Raw genomic sequence first — 8,287 nt, 5'->3', positions numbered from 1 at the left:
AGCATCGCGCCTCAAGGGCTCTTACTGGACCTCGGGCCGCGCACCTCCTGGCCTTAACCACGGCATCACAACCTGGCATACCAGAGACGGCTATAGCCGCCTTGGTACCGGGATCCATCAGCGTAGAGCAACAAGCTATCGCGGGGAAAGAAAGGAGAGGCCGAGCCTTAACGGGATGCGCGTTCGTCAAATCTTCATAACAAGGAAAATAGGTGCAAAGGCATTGCAAATCCTTACATGCCCCCACAGGGTGATTCATGATCCTTCGCATGAAACAAAAGATGATGCTAAGGGGGATCCTATCTACATCCTCCCATGGCGGACGCCATCATCAACAGTGTGCCACCGGAGGCCGGTGCCAACCCCATCCAAATCAGTAGCGGCAGCCAGACGCCGCAGCCTTGCCCCGGGCACGGCGAGAGCTCGGGGGGACGTAGCTGTCGTCACTCATCTCCGGAGTCTCGTAGAGCTCAGGAGAACTGCTGGACTCGCAAGGGCTGCTGCTGCTGGAGTAGTCGCGGGCGGAGCGCACATCAGCCTCACGCTCCTCTCCAGAGCAGCACTCCAGGCGGCGGCCCTCGGCGCCGAAGACCTTGAAGAGAAGAGTGGAGGGACCGTCGTACTTGAAGTGGATCGCAAGGGCACCCCTCGCGCGACAGATCCATGCAATCTCGCCCCAGCAGCGAGTCATGAAGATTTTGCCAATGGGGACCGCTTCAATCTTCGCTCTGATCATCAGAGCGCCACAATTGGCATGCTGCAGCCAGAACTCGAGAGGCCCCCTCGGTGGCATCACGTCGGAGAAGAACCGTGGGAAGCAGATCCAGGAGTTCGGAGGCGTCGGCGTCCACAGCACCAGCTCGCGCGAGGAGTCTGCACCGTGGACGGCCTGCGTTGCCGAGGTGCGGCGACCCCGGGTGAGGTGTGGGTGACGCTGCTCGCAACTTCGTCCTCCCGAGCCTACAGCTTGGGCGTACAAGGGTAGTGGGTACCCCGGCGGAGGCCGCTCGCACAAAGGCCTTTCCACCACCAGCAACGCCGCCTCATCACGGTGATGGATCGACCTCTTCTTCGGCGGGAGTAGCTCCGGGGCATCCCAGAGGGCTTTCCCCTTCTCCTCGGGGGAGAACCTTCTGATGGGAGCCATTGGAGCAAACAGTGGAGAGAGAAGGAGGAAGCAAGCAAGGAAGAGATGGGCAACGGGGGCTTCGCCCCCTCCCCATTCATAGCAAGAGCAGGCCAACCGGCGTCACCCACGATCACAGGGAATGATGGTTTCCCTTGCATGTCGCAGGGACTTGTCAAGTCGTGCAATCGACAAGGCAGCGTGGGGAAGCAGAGATTCCCACGTCCAATCAACCGCCATGCGTCAACCGAGGCCGCATGCTTTTGGGGCCTGTGGTGCTCCGAACTTGACCCTTGGCTTCTCCGTGAAGCCAAGCCCGAGCGCACCTTGGGCCCGGGGGTGACTGTCGGCGTTCTGGAAATGGGGGTCCCCAGACTTGCCTGCCTGCGGCCCGCGGCATGGCTGAGCCAGCAGGCCATATGGCCCATCTTCACCAACAAAGCATCCAAGACCCTCGCGAGGGGCCAAGCCTCGCGAGGCGGACGACGCAAGACCTCCTCTGGAGTGGCCTAGCTAGGCAGGCTCACGAGGACGGAGATATCAAGGCAAGGCGAACCTCACGAGACTCTCGTGACATGAGCTGTGACGATCGATGCGAGGCGGGCGCCAGGTGAGCGCCAGCGCGCGCAGCGTCCTTGTTTCCTCTTTGGTGCAAAGGGGGCAAGCGCAGCCGCGGAGTACTGAGGCCTTAGGCAAAGGTTGCCATTTTGGTGCAACAAGACCAAGACCATGGACTGCAAGACGGAGGTCATCGTGGAGCGCAGAGCAGCGGCACCACCAGAACTTTGTGCAGGCGAAGACTACTTTTGTCAGGATAGCTTGTACTAGCTGCCCCCCTTCAAATTAGCCCGCCATTGTTGGCTCCCTTCTCGCTCGATATTTGGGAAGAGGACCAGGGCCTCTATAAATAGGACTAGCCACCACAGTGGAGGGGAGGATCTCATCTTGGCTAGAGAGACCACCCCCACGCACACAAGCTCACCGAGCTCAAGAACGCCTCAACCTCAGGAGGCCGTTCTTCCCTTGTATTGTTCATCATCGGCCCAAGAGGTAATCCACCACCACCACACTGGAGTAGGGTATTACAGCACAACGGTGGCCTGAACCAGTATAAACCATGTGTCCTTCTGTGTTGTGAGTTTGTCGAGTTCGTCCACAAGATGCTATCGAGCTAGAGCGTAGATCGGTTGGAGGGAAAGACTTCACGCGCACCCCAGTATTCGAACCTTAAGGCCGATAGGCCGGTCATTTCAAGGGTTATCAAGTTGACCATATAGACCGGTGAAAGAATGAAGCGGTGGACGCTTTAAGTCACCTCGGCTCTCAGCATAAACCGGTGCCACCTAATTTCTTCCTCGACGTACTACATAATCTGTCGGTCAAGATACCCACAGAGGAGGAGTTGGCTATTCCTGACCCAGAGGCCCAACTGGTGGCAGCTTTGCATGTTATACCAGATAGGACAATCCCATACTTGGCTTAAATGAACTGGGGCGAGTTATCGGAGGATGAAACCTTGGCCCGGCAGATAATCCAGCGATCCAAGTCAATGACCATTATCAACAGGGAGTTACATCGTTACAGTGTTACAGGAGCAATTCAGTGTTGTGTTCCCCTCAAGAGGATGTGAGATTTTGCGAGAAATCCACGAAGGAGATTGTGGTCATCACGCCGGTTCAAAATCCTTGGTGGCTAAGGCTTTTCGTCACGGCTTCTATTGGTTGACAGCTCATGCTGATGCTGAGGATTTAGTCAAAAGGTGTGACGGTTGTCAAAAATTTGCACGCCGCGCTCATTTTCCGGCTCAGGAGTTGAGAATGATTCCAATCACTTGGCCGTTTGCAACTTGGGGGCTCGATATGGTGGACCCTTTAAGAGATCCAAGGACAAAAAGACCCACATGTTGGTGGCGGTTGACAAGTTTACCAAGTGGGTAGAGGCAAAGCCAGTCAGTAAGTGTGATGCAGCTATGGTGGTTCAATTCATCAAGAAGGTGATCTTCCGGTTTGGCTTTCCACACAGCATTATCACGGATAATGGTACTAATCTCTCTAAGGGTGAGATGGAGGAATTTTCTCAACATGAGAATATTCGGCTTGATTTAGCGTCAGTGGCTCACCCCCAGTCTAATGGTCAAGCTGAGAGGGCAAATCAAGAAATTTTGGGAGGTATCACACCCCGGCTTATGGTTCCTTTAAAGCGGACACCGGGTTGTTGGGTGGAGGAGTTACCTTCTGTGTTATGGAGTTTCAACACCACACCACACAGATCGACGGGTTATACACCTTTCTTCGTGGTTTATGGAGCAGAGGTGGTTCTTGCTGGTGACATCCATGATGACTCGCCCCGTGTGGCGGCTTATGTTGAAGCTGACAATGAGAAGGCACGTCAGGACACACTGGACCTGTTAGACGAGGAGCGTAATCTCGCAGCGGCACATTCAGCGATTTATCAAAAAGATCTCCGATGTTATCACAGCCGCATGGTTAAAACCAGAACTTTTCAAGAGGGTTATTTGGTGCTCCGGCTCATCTAGGATCCAACTGATATGCACAAGTTATCCCCACCTTGGGAAGGACCTTTTGTGGTCAGCAAAAGCCTACACAATAGGTTATACTAACTTATCGATGTTCGAGAGCACAAAGACACACGCAAATCGGAGGGGGAGACCAAGCGGCCGTGGAATGTAGCCCTTCTTCAGCCTTACTATACTTGAGCCACAGGCTCTTCTTCTATATATACTTGTGACAATGTATATATTATATAATAAACCGGATCCTCGGCTAAAGTGGGGTCTCTATTCTTTTTTACATCATGGGTGGTTCCATAGGGGCTTCTACTGACAAAGCGGAGTTTTATTAACCCGGCCCATAAGGCCACATAGATATAAAGGAAGTCACTAGGGGGCTTGGTTGTCTTCACACCATAGCTACACCTCTTGATCGGCTTAAAACCAAAAAAGGGATATCACTAGGGGGCTTGGTTGTCTTCACACCATAGCTACACCTCTTGATAGGCTTAAAGCCAAAAGGAAATTATGTGGAACAAAAGAGAGTCTGTTGCATCAAGCACAACTCAAACATAGGTAACCACTGAGCACACCTCAAATATTACTCGGGGGCTCCTTGCTTCTCGAAGAACAACGAGCTTGTACCCTTGTAATAGGCTATCAAGCCAGGCTTGGAAGCCAGGTGTATTCACCTAAAACTGCGGGTTATCCTGCTTCTTTAAGTAAGCCACTCCGTCCAGGTAAACCTGGTATGACCCATCGAACGTTTGACAAGTCAATCTCATAGACCCTGAACTTGTCAAAGTTAAAACGGTGATTGGTTAAAGATTGAGGTCCAACTTAAAAGGCTTTACTAAATGGTACAACTCAGCAGCCTGGCAGCCCATGAAAAGCCTCGATTTAGGGCCTGGCAGCCCATGAAATGCCTTGCATATTTCTTTTGTCTTTGCTGTTTTATAATCTTTTAATAAGGGATTTATGAATATTTTCTGATAAACTGGTGTTTTGTACAACCCGGCGTGACTTTCAAACGCTTAGTTGTTAGTACATGATCAGTTTTAAACCGGCAGTATGTTGCTCCGGTCTGGTTTTGAATAGATGTCACCAGCATTATACGAACAAATTAGCGGCTATTATAGCCCGGCTTGGTTTTTATATAAACCGGTAAGAGGGCAAGGAGTCATCAACACTCTGGATTGGTGTTTTTCACCCTTATTATACAAACAGTTGGTGATCCCAGGAGGTATGTGACAGGTATCATCTATTTTTACAAACCTTGGTTGTCCATCCAAGTTATGTATATATTTTTTGGCATCATGACCCATCCAGTGGTAAACCACTAGGACACTTTCAAGTTCTTATATGCAGGAACACAACTCATAATGGACTATGCATAAATAGATCCCAAAGGCAGAACAAGTTTTTCAGGTATCAAGCAAAACAAACATGCTCGATGGCATGGCAGATAAAGGTGTTCATGCTATCCTATTACAAGGTGCTTTAAACAACCCAAATTGAATAATTGTTTTCAAAGAGTGGAAGACTACAACTGGTAAACCGGCCACCGGTTTAGGATTCCTCATTGGGACGGCTTGACGATTGAGGGTCATCTTGCGCGGTCACATTTTCTTCATCCCTCCCCAGACGCTGGAAATCAACCATTGACCAATCGATTCCGGTTAAGGCTTGAAAAACGGCCTCTTTATGAATAAGGTTGGAGGGGTCAATGTCAGGAGCGTAAGTATGCTTACGGATTGGTGGCACAAGATCTTCAACATTATGGATCAACACGGGCTGTCTTTTTCCCTCAGCATCATAAACCGGTTGGAAATGAGATAAATTTGTGTCCTCCGCCAGTTCGCTTGCTATTGGTCGCATCTCCTTTGTCAGCCTTTGAAGATCGTCGTTATTGAAGTCTGAGCCGTCTTCTTTCAGCCAGGATACCTTTTGATGATATCTGCCGGTTCAAGATCCGGAATCCGCGCCTTGGCCCGGATTAGTGCGGTCAGCACTCCTGATCTTGCGCCAGCTGTTCTATCAAGGTGTAGGCTGCTTTAAGTTTCATCCGCATGTCAGAGCCCAGATGAGCAATGCGGGTCCCTGTCATGGTTCAGCATCAGTAAACCGGTCATTGATAAGATCTTATGAATTAGATAAACCGCACGAGAAGGTACTTACCAAACACAGCGGAAGTCATGGCGTTAATCTACCGCTTCAAGCCAGTTAGTTCATCAACCACCGGCTTCAGTGCTGCCTCTATGTCCTCGGCCTTCTTGGTTAAAACGGCCTTTTCCGTCTCCCAATCTGCACGCTCTTTGTCAAAAGTTCCTTTAAGCTTCTCCATAGCTGCTAAGGCATTGTTCAGCTCTTCTTTGGCTTTGGAAGCCTCTTCTTGCTAAGATTTAACATTCTCTTGAAGATCCACGGTTTGAGCATCCTTTTTACTCAGCTCAGCCTACAAGGTGCGATATATCATCAAAACAGGTTACGAAGTACCAAGCGTATAACAAGTTATGCACTTTGTACTTGGGGGCTAATGCCTATTTGCTCTATCATCAACATATTTTTCACAAGTCTCAAGTACAATGCAAGCATTATCCTTAACACTTGGGGGCTAATGTACATTTGTTCAAAGTTGACGCAATGATTCAAGACCCGATTTACCTTGCAAAGATAAACCGGCCCTTGGGGGCTACACCGATGAAAGCTACGAGAATACAATGATAAAATACCGGTTTATTTCCAAAGATCAATTGCAATATGGAGGATCAACATGCAAGGATTAAAATATTACAAAGTCCCGGTTTATGATTGTTGTCATAAACCGACCCTTGGGGGCTACTTGGGATAATACTTGTACTTTGGATTTAAGAAAGGAAAAGTGACGAAAATACCTCATAGCGTTCCTTCATCAGGTTCACCAAATCGGCTTCATAATCACGGTTTGAGTGTAGACGATTTAGAAAACCGGAGTGGAGTTCTTGAGCGCTAAGATGGGCGTAGCTTGACAAGTCAGTGCTCCATTTGCCTTTTTCCATGGTAGCACACTCTTCCTAGGCACTATGTTTCGGCAATATAACAGGATGGCCATGAGAGTTGTGGCTCATACTCGTAATGATAACATCGCTTTCTTTGTCTCCAGCAGTCTTTGCTGGAGTTGATGGAGTGTCAGTAGCTCTCACTGGACTAGAAGACCTGTCATCAGCCTGGATTGGATCTGCCAATTCATCATCAGGCACAGCAGTGTCAACTTCTGGTTGGTCATCAATATTGTGATCTTGAGGGGGTGGTTCATCAAAAGTAGCCTCAGGATTTGGACCCTCAGGTTCAACCGTTTGCTCCGGTTCAAGAACCACCTGGTCTTCGGGCGGATTGTTCACCCGAGCCTTTTTGCTGGGTAAGGCTTTGGCTCTAAAACAGAAAAAGATGCGAAAGTTAAGCATAGTATAGAAAGTATGAAAACATCGAAAGAAAGGGTTGAAGTACTTACCCAGCTACAGTTTTGAGAGGAGGAAGTTGGGTCATTGTTGACTCGCCAGAGGATGACGGAGGTGTCACCTGATAATTTGAATCAGACGAATTAAGAGGTTGTCGGAAATAACCTGCCTTCGGATAAGAATTGTCAGAAGTGGGTGAGACCTCAGATCGGCGCTTTCGAACCGGGGTGTCAGGTAAACCGGCTGAACTATCCTTTTGGTCGCTGTGCCGGGTTTTGCCGCGAGCTTCATGCTGCTGCTTCTTCAAAATAAATGTTGGATCCAAGTGAGCAAGAGGATGTGAAAATCTTACTTTTCGGATCGCTTGACAGATTTTTTGTGTTGGCAGAGAGTCTGAACCGGAGGAAAGGATAATTACCTCTACATCGTCAGCTTGGCTGCCCACTACGACCTCCTGATAAGTATTGTTGTTAAAGAGATGCATGAAAAGGGAACCAAGTGAATCGAGTTCTACCTCAACTTCCGGTTCATCCGGGTCATCATCCACTTGCATGCTGATGCATTCAGCTGCCTTCCGCTTTGATGTTTTCTTGACGGCTTTTGTTTTAGGACGGGAAGGCTTTGCCGCTTTTTCTTGAGGTTTCTTCTTCCAGAACGGATCATGACCCTGTTTATAAACAAGTAGAAGGGATTCACAGGTTGCACAGTCTAAAAGATATCAAGTGTAAAACGGAAGGACAATGCTTAAAGCAGGCGGTTTGTTTTTTTGTGTAAAAGGGGTCTAAGCCGGTTTGGCGGCAGACAACTTCCGATTCGTTCAATATCTTATTGACAGCCTCAGTGACTTCTTCATCGGTTAGCTGAATGTTGATGCGATGTTGGGAGTCTTCTACTTCACCAGTATACTCGCACATTAAGCCGGAGCGACGACTTAACAGTGAGATGCTCCACGATATCCAACAACGGACAAAGTCTACACCTGTTAAACCGTTGGCCAAGAAGGCTCTCAGCTTGGCGAGTTGAGGTGCATACAGGGCCCATTCTTGGGCACTTAGGTGTTGTGGAAGCGGATGAGTATTGGCAAGCCGGTGGGCACGGTAATCCGGCAGAGGATTCTCGTCTTCAGGGGAGGTGGTTTTACAGTAGAACCAAGTTTGATTCCACTCTTGGGGGTGACTGTGCAGCTTGGCATGAGGAAAATCAACCTCTTTTGTT

Source organism: Triticum dicoccoides, chromosome 7A, assembly GCF_002162155.2.
Source record: "Triticum dicoccoides isolate Atlit2015 ecotype Zavitan chromosome 7A, WEW_v2.0, whole genome shotgun sequence".
NCBI classification, from domain to species: Eukaryota; Viridiplantae; Streptophyta; class Magnoliopsida; order Poales; family Poaceae; genus Triticum; species Triticum dicoccoides.
The sequence above is the reverse complement of the archived record's forward strand: the minus strand, read 5'-3'. Positions refer to the sequence as shown.